At 38.5% G+C, this 13,600-nt stretch overlaps 1 long non-coding RNA gene across 4 annotated transcripts in view; it reads right to left on the reverse strand.

Moving 5' to 3' along the window:
* Nucleotides 1-843: 843 nt before the first annotated feature.
* Nucleotides 844-13,600, reverse strand: part of LOC112983829 (uncharacterized) — a 38,226-nt gene continuing 25,469 nt past the window's right edge. For all 4 annotated transcript variants that reach the window (XR_010388883.1, XR_003259352.2, XR_010388881.1 and 1 more), the window contains 2 exons: nucleotides 12,461-12,542; nucleotides 844-8,012 (listed from right to left, as the gene is read on the reverse strand). This is a non-coding gene — a long non-coding RNA (uncharacterized LOC112983829). The remainder of the gene's footprint in view (nucleotides 8,013-12,460; nucleotides 12,543-13,600) is intronic.

A 13,600-nucleotide genomic window follows, 5' to 3' on the forward strand; every position in this document is an offset into this window, starting at 1 on the left:
TACTTTCTTAGCTAGTTCTTCCTGTGGTATTAAATGCTGAAGAGAGGGATGGCTAAAGATGTCACTGTTCAGCTAATGCACTTCCAATAGGTTATAGTAAATACTTACACTTTTTCTTCTTTCAAGATATATCTTATTTCTTTAAAGACAGTATGAGTCAATTCAGCCTTGGTGTAATTTCAGTGGTTTCAATGGGGTCGTAAGCTCTTTACAACCAGGCTAAAATTGTTTCTTCATTCCATGTTTTCTTTTTTCTGACCGGCCCTAGATCCATTGTCCTGGCTTTTAACTCTTGTATTACGACAGCAATTGCGGCACAAAATGCTTTTGTTGTCCATTTGCAAAGAGTGACCTTCCTTTTCCCTTCGCACAAGTCCCCAGATGGAAGTGTAATCTTTTACAGCAGAATGACTTTCAATACACCGACAAAACCAGAGTGAAAACCTTAGCATTGCTATTAAAGTGGCTCCTTATAAACAATTACTTGTCTTAATAGGGATTAATTTAAGAACTAATCTATTATTGAATGAAACTGGAACCACTGCAAAGGCTGTCTTGCAGCTGTAATTTTCTCCTGTAAATAGAGCTGTAGAGCTACTAATCAAGTCAGGCAGTCTTCACTAAAAGGAGTTACCAATGGACTGCGAGTGTAAAAACAAGCTATGCTAGTATTCATGGGAAGAATTTTTTTTTAATGAAGACTGCAAATAGATGATGACATAGAAAAAACATATTCTATAAGCATTTTGCTGGCTTGAGTTAGCAATAGAAGCTTTACATACAACTTCAAATACAGGAAAAATGACCAGAGTGTGCAGAACACTGGAACAAAGCACAATGAGCTAGATAATCAGTTTTATTCAGTGAATTTTTATGCACAGACAATTCATTAAGAGGAGCAACAATACAGAACCAACAACTCAGAGATGCTGTGCACTAGCATAATCAGTTACATTACATGCAACCTTGTGAACCACTAATCAGATTACATTTCAGTGAGCTAATCAACGCAATATTGTGATTACATGGAATTAGAATAGATGATTAGAATAGAAATAAGAGTAGTCATTTAAATGAAATTAACAGCCAGTCTTTCCTCATTTTTACACTTCTTAAAACTTATTGGCAGTAGCTTTATTCTATCTTTTCTTTGTAATATTCTAGCTGTTTATTTGCCATTCACTAGAATAGCTTTGTTCAGGCAACCAGGGGCTTTACTAGAAACCTCCTGCCTGTCAAACCAGCATCGTGTTTTGTAGCAATGTGTGAAAAGTGACAACACATGGAGGGATGCATGCCTCAGTTTGCAAAGGACAGCAATGCTACAAAGATACCAGTAGCTAAGCAGCTCAGTCAGAGCCCTCTTCAACTGCTGGGTTTTGGACCCTGCAATGTGCCCACCTTGATATTCTCATGACAGTGCCAGGCTCCTCTGTTTTCAGCATCACCTCTGCCTCACTTGCCATGAGGCAGAGGCTGCTCTCCTTCCCCAGCTTCTCCAGGGAGCTCCAAAAATGGCTCTGAGCTTCCTTAATGACTCTCAGTTTTGTATGGGATTCACTCTGGACTCAGTCAGTGAGTTCTCTTGAACTGTATGGTTTCTCTAAACTGTAATGTATGTGGCCAGTCAGTGGGATTACTGGAGCAGATGCAGAACTTCTCCAGTTACGTGTTCTCTTTACTAGAGGAGTGCCTATGTATGATAAGCAGCTGGAATAGACAAATACAGTGCATGAGACGGTGTCAAATACAGAGGAATAATCAGTTCATAATCTAAACAAACACAAGTACAATCAAGGAAAGGAAATACAATTGGCTGGAGATATAATAATTTCAAGATCATCCCTTCTATAGATAATCACTTGTGTACACTCTCTATTTATACTTCTGGAACACAGCTAGAGAATTGAGATGAGTTTATGAATAACTCAAGCAGAGAGAGTTCTTATGTTCAAAGACCATACTAAGCATTCGGATGACACTTTCACATAAGAACGTAAGATGTCATGAAGTTCCCTCCCTTAGCAAGCAAGCACAAGATAAATTTTTTATGACTATCAAGCTCCATCTTCAGACACTTAAGCTAGTTTCTTCCTCAGTTATGCAAAGATGTACGGAACTGCACTTCAACATGTTTGCCCTTTAGCCAACATCATCTTTTAATGTGATTCTTTTTTTGCTGATATCATCCTTTGTGATATCTGTAGACAGGGTTCCTATTTAATGGGCTCAGCAAAATGAAATAATTCACAAATCTCCTATGGTAAGAATTTTGCTGGTATTCCCTCTGCTCCCCTGTCTGTTATAGCAGCGCTTTGTAGCACCTCTTCTAGTATGACTGTCTTTCTGTGTTGTCTGTACAGAGCATTTTAGATGAAGCCCCTCTCCTGACTCTTGAGAATGGCATTCTCTTTCTTTTCCTCTGCTGGAAATACCTGACTTGATACATCCTGAGATTACATTTGCCTTTTGCACGCCACCTAACTTTTGGCAGTTCACAGCCCTTCTGTGATCAACACACAGGTCTTTCTAGTCTCTTATTTCCAGCTGACAAATACTATGCCTCCATCAGAATTTCTTGCTCTCAGTCCCTAAATTCGTGCCCACACAAGTGGTACTAGTACATTTAATTCAATTGCTATTTCTGCAATGCTTAAAATTATTTAAGTTTCTCCTGTACAAATTTTTGGTCTCACAGTGTATGAGCACATTTCACTAATACATTCCTGAATTTTTGTACAAGTATTAGGAAAGATCAGCCCAACGCCTGTCCCTTGTTACCTCCCCCCAGTCAGCTGTCTCCAGATTGTCCTTTGAGCAGCTTTTTACCCACTTTATAATTTTTCTATTAAGTCAGGTCTTCTTTGGTTTAAGTAATAAATTTTTTCTGGCAGTAACATACTCAGATACTGTGCTGAAGTTTAGTTACATCAAAACTCTTCTACTTTCGGTGTCTTAAAAACATAATCATCTGTCATACCAAGCATGTGTCTAGAGGTTAGTTTGCTTCAGTCTGCTATCTGTCACCACACAATATCTGTATTTTCCTCTGTCAGTTTTCAGAAGTTTGTGCATCCTAAGGTCAGAAGATATTTGCACAACTGACTTAAAAAGAAATTCTTAGATAAGTTGTTGCATTTGTTATTCTGTGGTCATGGTATTTATGGCACCTCAATTTGGAATTCATTAAAAAAAAAGAAAAAAAAAACTTCGTCACCTTGAGTCAGAGTTCTGGGATGGAGAATATCCTGCTCCCCTAGCTGAGCACTGGGTGTTCTTTTACCTTTAGGGCCACCTTCTCCATCTAGTTTCCGTGTCCAACTATTTCTATAGGGCAGGCTACCTTCAGCTGCAATCTTCAATGAAAACTGAGGCAAACTGTGCTTAACTTAATCCCATTCTTTCTACAACACTGCCCATTTCTTCTTTTCTTTTTCTCTCCACAATGCTTTGTTCTCATTTCCTTTGCATAGTCGATATCAGCCTGAGCAGCAGCAGTTTTTACTTTATCATTATTCTGTGATCTCCTAATATCCTCTTTTGTATCCCCCTACTGCGAGCTTTCTTCTCCCTTTTACTAAGATAAATAGCAAATAGAATATTATTACTACATTTTAATATATGAAAAGAGAAAGCAGACAAATATGATTGAAATCAAATGTACATGCAATTTTCAAGCTGATCAGTGTGAAATGGCTGCTGGCATCAGCCTATTTTTCTTCACAGTGCCAATCCGCTTCCATCCATCTCTGTCTAGGAACCCTCTCCCTGTCTACAGATGGTCAAAGCTTTTGCAATTGCTCCTCAAGGCAGATTCCCAGAATACTTAAGATGGCTTTCTTTGCTCTGCATGACATGTATTTGAGTGTGTATTAAACAAGAAACTTACAGGAGTTCCTGGAAAAGTACAGCAACTGAACATACACTGTGAGGAAAATGCCCACTTTTCCCATCTATATTCAGAGAGCACCTTCATGCAGAAGGCACATTCGGATCATTTGGTTTTTCTCTGGTAAACTCTACATAGTAACTGTGCAGGAAAATAACACATTTATGGAAAATAATGGTGTTAAATTGAATTTGTCTGAAGATATAAGAAGGCTCTGACGGAGGCTGACTAAGCCTTTGAAATGCAAATGATCTGTCTCCTGTTATTGGTTCAAAACATAAATAGGACTTAGTTTTACATGTGTGACTTATACCTTTTAGCTGGAAATAAATTTCTAAGACTCTTAGTTCGTACTTATGGTCAAACACACATGATTTATCTACATCCAAAGTTGGGCTAATTTACTTGTTTTTCACTTACTCAAGCATTTTAGGCACTTCTAGTCACTGCCTAAAGATTAAAAACTCCTTTTAAGTTTCTTTATGTATGTTTGTTTCCAGTTATCTATTTTAAGGTTAGAAGAACAACTGTAACCATTAATGCATAATCAAAATACAGTGAAAAGGGAAAATGCCTAGGATTTCCCTCATTTCTCTCTTTTATTTTTCAAGCAATGACAAATACACCAAGTAACTCATTCCTATTTACACAACTACAATGTAACAATGATAGTGCAGCCTAAGCACTTGGATATTTCAAAGTTCTGGTGCTGGAGGATTGACATTCTAAAATAGTCTTCTGACAGGAGCATGAAGATAAACCACCATAGTTGTATTCAAATAGGGCTTAATACTACTATGAAAAAAAGCTTTGATGTAGACCGCTGTAACATCAAGTTACTAGAGGCACTTTCTAGTTCGACATTTTGCATTCCCAGTTGCCCAACCCCTCAGTCTGTGCTGTTATTTTCTCTTACTCTATGAAAACAACGTATGCATTCACACAGGAGAAAAGAAGAAAGCCTCAGTACTTTCATTTCTTTATGCAACCTCAGATGCTGGTGTTAACTAATATTATTCCTTCCATTTCTCTTCTTCAGGCATATTACTTTCAATTTGTGTTACTTCTGGAGTAGCAAGAGAGACCACACTCAGTAATGATACACAAATTAATGGTACAACTCATGCCATGCAGATATGAACCCTGGTTATCCTTTAAATACTGAATCTGCTAGCTGCATCGCTTGCTTTACGGCAAATTATAATTGCCCTCAAAAGGCCAGGTTAGGTTATTTAATACTGGGCAGAGAACAAGTTCAGCTTCATTTATTCTCCTCAACAGGAAATAGAACCCCACATTTCTGCCCATCACAGACACAGACACTGTCATCATTACCTTGTAAATCCCTGTCTCTTTCTAAAACTCAGAACACCTGTGAGTCAATTGCTCACACGACATAATTAGCTCCTAATTAACACACCTATTCTATGCAATTTTATAGCATTTTACATTTTATAGTTTTCCCAGCTTAGCCTGTTCTAATTCATTATATAATGCAAAGACAGCTTTGTCTAACTCTTTCCTGCTCTCAAGTTTTGTCTTGGCTAGTATTAGACTGTCAACCAGAAAAAAAACCCAAATTCCTGGCAAGAAGTGTCTGTGATGCTGAATACTGGTGCTCTGGTACAGTCTGTGTGTTAGGACACTATATCCTGTTGCATTGTTTTGGATATTAAGATGTCTCTCCTAGGGTTATGTTTCGTCATGTACACAGACAAAACAAACACACCTTTTCGAATATATTTTACATGAAATTCAGATTAAGGCAGGAGCAACCCAAAAGTTAAGTCTGTAAAGAGCTCTGAGGATGCAATCGGTGCCTGACTGAATGTATGTCAGGCTGCTAAAGTACTTAATGGTGCATAAAACAGCTGAAAAATGAGGTATGAGTTCATAGCTATGTATATCTCACATCTGAAGGACTTTTCTCTTTCATTACACTTCTACCATCATAGCACTTCCCTGGCTTCTCATATTTCACTCACACGAGGCAGTAGAAAGTCATCCCAGAGTCCACATGTATAAAAATACAACCCCCCAAATGTTTAGCAGGAAGAAAGTCTTCCTTACCCACCATTTCAGCCAGTAGCAAATTAATACATATATACTTTCTCATTAAATTTATGTTACCTTTGCAACTATGCAGAGCTCCTAAACAGGTTGTCTTGAAGGTGAGTGAAGGTCACATGTTTTATTTGATGACTGAAACTTGCTGGAAGAGTCCATACATTAAATTACCACGGTTCAGTTGGGGGGTGATGATAAACTGGGTAACTCGGTCACTTTGGTGACTAATGAGGTTTGATCTCATAAGTCCTGTCCCTATTTACTGGCTTAAGTTATATATTTTTTAGGCTTCGTGCTGCTTATCAAAACGCTTCTGACATGCTTCACACACAAAGGATTTTACTGCATTTCTTAAAACAGGTACATCTTTGCTGCAGAGTTAGAATGACCTCGATTCCCCTGGTAAGGTTACACACCTTGCAAGTAATACTTTCCTTTGAACTGTTTGTTCTGGCTTCTTATGTGATTTTACAAGGCCCTCTTTATCTCTTCATCCCAGACTAATTCATTATAAATGTCTACATTATAAATGTCTACAGGCCTACTCAGCGCTTGCACTACAGCTCTGCTGTGCTGCTGTTATTGCAGTTAGCTATATTTCAGGCAGCTGTCTCACATCCTCCATACCCCTGGCAATCTTTCTTAGTGAACTGCTCTCTCTTCCGAACCATCAGATTAGATGGGTCCCAATTAATGTTGGTCACTTTTGCTTGGTTCATTGCTTCATTACAAAATTATTACAAAATATCACAGATTCACTTCAGCAGAAACCTTTGATTCTAATAACAAAGTCAAAAAGTAACACCTTGCTAGCAGCTTGTTTTCCTTTTCATATTTGTAATCTCCCAAGCCTGACAGATGAAATGACTGAAACCTATTAAAGGTATCACTCTGGGGAGGATTCCAAAGAACTGTCTGTAAACATGCATTTCTGTAGTCTAAGCAAGATAAATTACATGCTAACATAAAGGAAGCTTTTATCCATCAGTACATTTGAAGTAAAAATGATTCCAGTGGATAGTTACCAACTCATTTATATTTACATTAACTTCACATTAACAACACAGTTAAGATCACAGTTGTCTTGCAAATGGTTCACAGTCCTTGACATCAGAGCAGCACACTGTCCTAGTATCTTGATTCCTTCTCCTGCAATGGGGATATATCCTTGTAATCCTGTCCTATCATATTCCAGCAAGATAAATGCAAAGCATAACCTGTATCATCCCACTCCCATTTCAGTTGCACTGGCTCGCAAAGCTGAGCCTTGCCTTGCAAGGATCCGATTACTTTCTCTGTGCACGGTTAAACTGACAAAGACTTTAATATAATCCACGGAGTGTTCAGTGAATGTATGTCACCTGATTTTTTTTTCTGAACTTTACCCAAGGTTACCTCCCACAGTAAATATCCACATGGGGGAAGCTGTCCAATTTTTTAACTCTCTAACAGACTTAACAGTCTGAGCTGCATTTTCCAAAGAAGAGGGAATCAAGCTAGGCTACAGAGTGACTCAAGCATTTTTAGATACATTATCCTTTGGCTGTACTTCATACAACAGATTCAGCCTACATAAGCAAGTATAGCCATTGAAAGAAGCAGTCCTGCCCTTCTCCGATCATTTATTTTCACACCCAAATTGTGTCCTTCCTTGTGCTAGCACAAGTTTTTCTGTGAGTATACTGCAGAAATGAGCAGAGTGAAAAATAAATCTTTTTTTTGTTGTTTTGGCCAGGCTGTTTTTCAGTTCTTACAGTCCTGGCTATCACCTGACTGCACAAATACTTGTGCTAGCCCAAAGCAAGGCTGGTTTGAGGCAGGAGCAAGAGACTGGAGGTGGATAGGATTCTTTCTTTCCATGGAAGCACTGATTCAGCTTCAAGCGTAGAGGAAACGATAGCCTTCATCTCTGTGCTAACAAAGGATTCGAAGGCCAGTCATTCCACCAGCAGGTGTCCTCTGTCAGCAACGCTGTTCCCCCAAGGGAGGATTGCATTTGTTGTTCAAAGTGCTGAGCCACACCATGGCACACTTGTGCAATAATTCATATTCAGTCCTTGCAAAAGAAAATGAGACTCCATGTTAGCACTAGTAAATGATCTGATGACAGCAAAATAGAAAGAATCGTTGGTCTATAAATAGCTTGAATGACAAGAGTTTCTCATCCCATTAAAATCAGATTTTCTTATATGCACGTATTTTCCCAGAATAGCCCTAATTGCTTTTTGTGCAGGCCTACTGTTTCTGCTTTTGAAACTTTGCCTAGTAGGAGCCATTATTAGGAGGCAATTAAAAAAAGAAACAGAAAAGGACTTTCTAGTCTCACCTCTGAATAGCTACTTTGTTCTGGCTTTGATACATCTTTTTCATTCCTTGGCATCACAAGGGTAAGAGAGCAAAAAACAACTGTTCTTAAGGTAAAGCTGTGAAATGGAAAAAGTTGAGAACAAAAAGCAGAGCACAGCAAGTCATCTAGGAGAGCGCTTTCAGCTCTGCCCAAAGAACACAAGCCTGCTGCCATCCGTCTATTAGGCTCGTGATGAACAATCTCAAAATTGGGCAATTGAGCAGCCAAACCCCCTGAAAATGACAGACTGCTGCTACAGTTAAGGCTAGAAAGTGACATTCTGAGTGAAATCACTGTGTCTTCCCTTGGATGAGGTGGGGTGTAGATATACTCCGTGCAGATATACTCCACACGCAGTTTGAGTGTCAGTAAAACTGAGAAATGAGAGGAGCATTGATAGAGTGGGACCCCAGCAGATTGTTTCAGAGTTAAGGACCAACTCACACATGTTTCAGGGCTCTGATCTTTGTGCTGTCTTCATACGAACACAAAATGGCACTGGATTATATAAAACATCTAAGCTGTAACTAGTAAGCAAGCTTAAGCTGAATATAAAGGAAGGCAATGTTGTTTTGCTGAGTCTAATGATCAACTGCATAAATAAATTACTTTGCTAAGTAAACTATATGGAGGAGGTTTTTCCCCTTTATGATTGGCCTCAACTATTAAAAGACTCTCTGTCACATTTAGGGACAGATCTTCACAAAAGTGCCATAGCCCAGAACAAGTTATGATGTGCTGGTGACCTTCACCTGGCCCACTGATGTTAAATGAATTCCCTGAAGCCTCACTGAAATATTCTTTTCAGAGCCTGTGTCATCCATCCGCTTAAAACATTGACCATTCATCATGGACAGGGTTCATCCCACCTACCTTTAATCATCAAAGTGTCTTGCAGAAGCCAGTTTTCTCTGCTCCTTCAGTAGGGAGCAAAATATAGTCTCCAGTTACTTATAAAAAATCAGATTTGTAAGTAAAAATATTGGACAGCATATTTGCAAATAATTAAAAGTCCTTTTTTCCAGGAGAGAGTGTTTTGCAATTTTACTTCTTTAAAATATAATACTATGATTATCTATCAGTCAAACCATGTGCATTTATGTCCAATATATTTTGAATTCTTTCTAGGAGAGCCTTTAAGACTTGCAGGTTATGGAATGAAATACAATTTTTCTTTCTGTTACTTTTAGAGAGAAAATTAAGTTAATTAACTGCCATCAAAATAATATAGAAACTTGCAAAATTATGCATTATGTGTAACCAGAAAATGGTACTATGTAGATTTCCTGAACAGGCATGGCTCTGCTCTCACAGATACATATGTGATTATTTTGATTTATATACTAGATTTTAGTTCTCCAGCATGACTTGTTCGTGCCCTAGTCTGTGAAAAGATGTAGCTCTCTTCTGAGCCAAAATAAATAACGTTCACAGATGATGGTCTCTTCTTAGTTCATTCAAGTCTAGAACTGACTCTTCCAAGAGTGTTTTTCTCTGTATTGTTTATTCACAATAGGAGCTGTCTTCTGGTGTAGCCTTGTGTTTATACAGTCAGACCAAATGTGGGGTTTCTTTTGTTCTGAATTCCTAAGGGTCATATTAAACACTGACCATTATTGTAAGCTTGTTCAGCCATGAGTCACTGAGCATTGTATTAATAGATGTTTACAGAAACTTTAGACAGGTCAGCACAAAGATGGTTTGCCAAAGATATACGTTCAATAAATCCTTCTAGCTAAACATTAGCAGTCATATTTAACTTCACAATAAGTTAAGTTCACTGGGGCTCAGATGAGCTTTTGTTATACTGATTTATTAAGACACAGTACTACTTGTTGATAAGACTCATTGTACTGACTTTCTGGTTACTATAGTGGATGTCCTCGAAATGAAGTACAATTAACATGGGGAATTTTAGTACTACTCTTTACTTAGACAAAACCATTAGTAGAGGTATGAATACACTTTACTGCTATAGTTGTATTTCTTCTAACAGGTATTAACTCTCCCCCCTCAAAGAGTTTCCCCTTAATTCTCAAAGATAAAAAGATACCTTTAGCAGAAATAACCATTACACTCTTTTGTTGTATTTCAGTTCTTAGTCTCTTTTCCAGATCTCCACAATATCAGTGTTTGCTGGTTCTAGTGATTTATATAAACTTTCCAAAGTCTTGACTCATTCCTTAATTTCACCACGCTAGAGTACTGGGTTATGCAGTTTTTCCTATTTCTGAACAGATCAAAAATATCCTGAGTCTTTTTGATAGTTAGAATGAGTCACCTGCCTTGTTAAAGATTCAGCATGTTCAAGCTAATCTTTACCATTCATATAGGCTCTGTGTCACTCTCTCTGACAGTGTAGTTTGCCATCATCTGTGTTGCATGAGCTGAACTATAGTATAATATATTGCATTTATTCACTTAATTTCTCATGTATTCATTTACTTTATACCATTTTATACAGATGAAAGTAAGAGACTCATTTGTCTCAGCATTAAGCACTGCTTCACTAAGTGTTTAGATCATAATTTGCTTATATACATGCCACCTCATCAGCAAATCTTTTCCCCAGAAATTTAGGGGAGAAATGGACTTAGTGATACACAAAAAGACGACCATATTCAAGGCTGAACAAAAGAGGGAAAAAGTCCTGAAATTAGGAGGACAGGACAGCAAACACAGCACCAGTTTTGATTACATAGCATAAGGAAGATCTCTCTCAGATAACAAGGGCCTAAGACATCCTTCAGTCTTTAAGCCAAGCCAAATACTTTAAATTCTTCTTGGAAAGTTACCAGCAGCATTTTAGCGACATTTCAAACCAGCTTTTATCCCCTCCACTGGCTGTAGCCACAGCAGAATGGATGTACATCTGTGCATGCTTGTGTGGATGCCCACATGCGGGAGTTTGTGTATGGCTTGATGTTAGCACTGCCACCGCTGTAAAATCTGGAGGTGATGGCTTGTCTTTTTAGTAAGGCAAGTGAAAAGTGTCATGTTTCAGGGGTGTCCTCCCTGGCAAGTCACCAGATGGCGATGTAATGTTGGTAAAACAAACGGCTCCTGATGCTTTCCATGCTGCGAGATATTCCCAGGCTGGGTCTGGCATCGTGAGCATCACCCTTCTCTAAACATGTTTTAAGATGAAACACTGGATAACAGATATTTCCTAACTCAGTTCCTTTTCTCCCTACAAGCCTATTCAGTGTGTAAATCAGCACTTCTTGCTGTGGGAACTCCTTGCAAATCCTGCTCACAGGGGTGCAAGATTTATTCCGGACACGTGCTCCTAGCTTTGTTTTCCCATCTATGTTCTACAATGTACCCAGTCAAAATAACTATTTAAAAAGCATCTGTTTTTCCTGCATGCAGCCTGTCTGAGTATTTGCATTCACTGTGTAGTCTTTTGGGCCTGTTAAAATGTAACAGCAAGAACATCTATGTATAGGACTACATTTGAAACATAGCTGCTAAGTTCAGTCATCTTGACGTAACTGTCTACAGTCAGAAATTTTCCGTGCTCTTAGACTAGCTACTTGGACTGTTTCATGGACCACCTTTCTCCCATCATATGTGACTTTCAGTATGTGATTTTACAAAAGGATTAGTCATCTCAGATGATATTCCCTAATTGTGGAAGGTCGGCAACAGCTATCAGCCCACTGAAGAAAAAGATGCTTGAATTAAAAGGAGTGAAAACACCTGCATCTTCTAAGGATGCAATTTGTTTTCAGGAATCTGGCATTGAATCTACTGTATTTGTGTAATTATTAGTGTCTATCCTTTCTGGCATCTTAAATCTCAATAACTGTAATTCTGCTTGAACGTCCAAAATAGTTCCTCAGGAGGAAGGTGACGTGACATTTCCTGATATTTAAAAGGAAATATTCTCTAAATTAATCGTGGGCATTTTTTCATGTTCTGTAAGTTCTGTAATACTTCTATAATCATAAGCTCTCTTCACAAACATGTGACTGGTGAAATTTCAGAATCTCAGAGTGAAGTATTTTCAAAACACGTCACTTCGATTTTGCCCGAAATAGCTCTGCTTTATCACCAAAATGCAATGCATTCACAAAAGCTGGACAGTTTCTAAAGGTACACTGAAAAGGCTTAATATTGATCATGTTGGCTTTCTTTGCAAAAATTTTGCATACCTTTAGTAAACCGTTGATTGAAATGACACATACAGCTTTCCTTGGCCCTCTGTGTGGGGACGTGCACAGCACTGAATACTTCCTAATGACAAGGAAGAAGAAAAGAAATGAAAATTGATAAAATGCTCAAACAAAGCAATCCTGAAAGGGTTTCAGGGCCCTCACAGACACAGTAACAAGAAAAATGTAGGTAGGTTTATTTTGTAAGGAAGAAGCAGTGACTGATGATGCACAAAGGAAACCTCGATGGAGTAGGAGTCTGAGATGTAGGTGTGGGAAGAAATAAAAGAATGTCACCAGGAAAGAGAGCATTAACATTAACATAATGGAGAATTTATATCTTCAGTGTTTGGCTGGAGTTACTTTCACGATGCCTTAATGTGTGTCAGTAGTGTTCATTAAATCCAGTAGCTGCCATAATGGAGTCTCAGGCAAACTTTGACCTATCCTGAAATCTTGATGAGTTAAGAGAAGGATAAGCAAACAGCATTACAGTAGATGCTCAGAGAGAGGGGGCAGAAAGGAAGAGAGGAGCTTAGCTAAGAGATGCAGAAATCACACAGCCTCTCAGAATATAAACATTATCCAAAATATGTGAGTCCAGTGGATCTGCAATCAGTGTAACTATGTAAGCCGTCACACTGATATCTGAGAAAGCAAAGGCAGAAACTTATCTGTCTGGGTCCAAACTAAGCCTTGCTACCTGTATAGTCTGCGGTTTATATTCAGCTGGAGAGGATGAGGAGGGAAACAAGCTCATCACCTGCCAAATCTGAAAAGACAGCTGTGTTCCTGATTTCTTTTACTTAAAAGAAAGCCCAAGCTGTTATCTGTGCCAGCATCAAAATAAGTAGCAGGAATTCAGGAGTATTCCTGAACTCTATCCCTGTGAGCATCTAGAAAATCAGCAGGGAAATCCAGCTCATATGGGCACTGGAAAAGCCATCATAGAGCCATTATGAAAACACAGACCATGATAACCTCCTCAAGTTGTGTCTTTCCATGTAAGTATTTAAAACAGTTAATTTCTGACTTAGAAGTGAAGTTTGCCTAACACACTATGCTGTTATATGCTATGCAGGGGAGAAAATTGCCAAATTTACTTCACCTGAAATCAATGAGTTTCCTGTGCATAAAAGA

The sequence above is a fragment of the Dromaius novaehollandiae genome, chromosome 4 (assembly GCF_036370855.1).
Source record: "Dromaius novaehollandiae isolate bDroNov1 chromosome 4, bDroNov1.hap1, whole genome shotgun sequence".
NCBI classification, from domain to species: Eukaryota; Metazoa; Chordata; class Aves; order Casuariiformes; family Dromaiidae; genus Dromaius; species Dromaius novaehollandiae.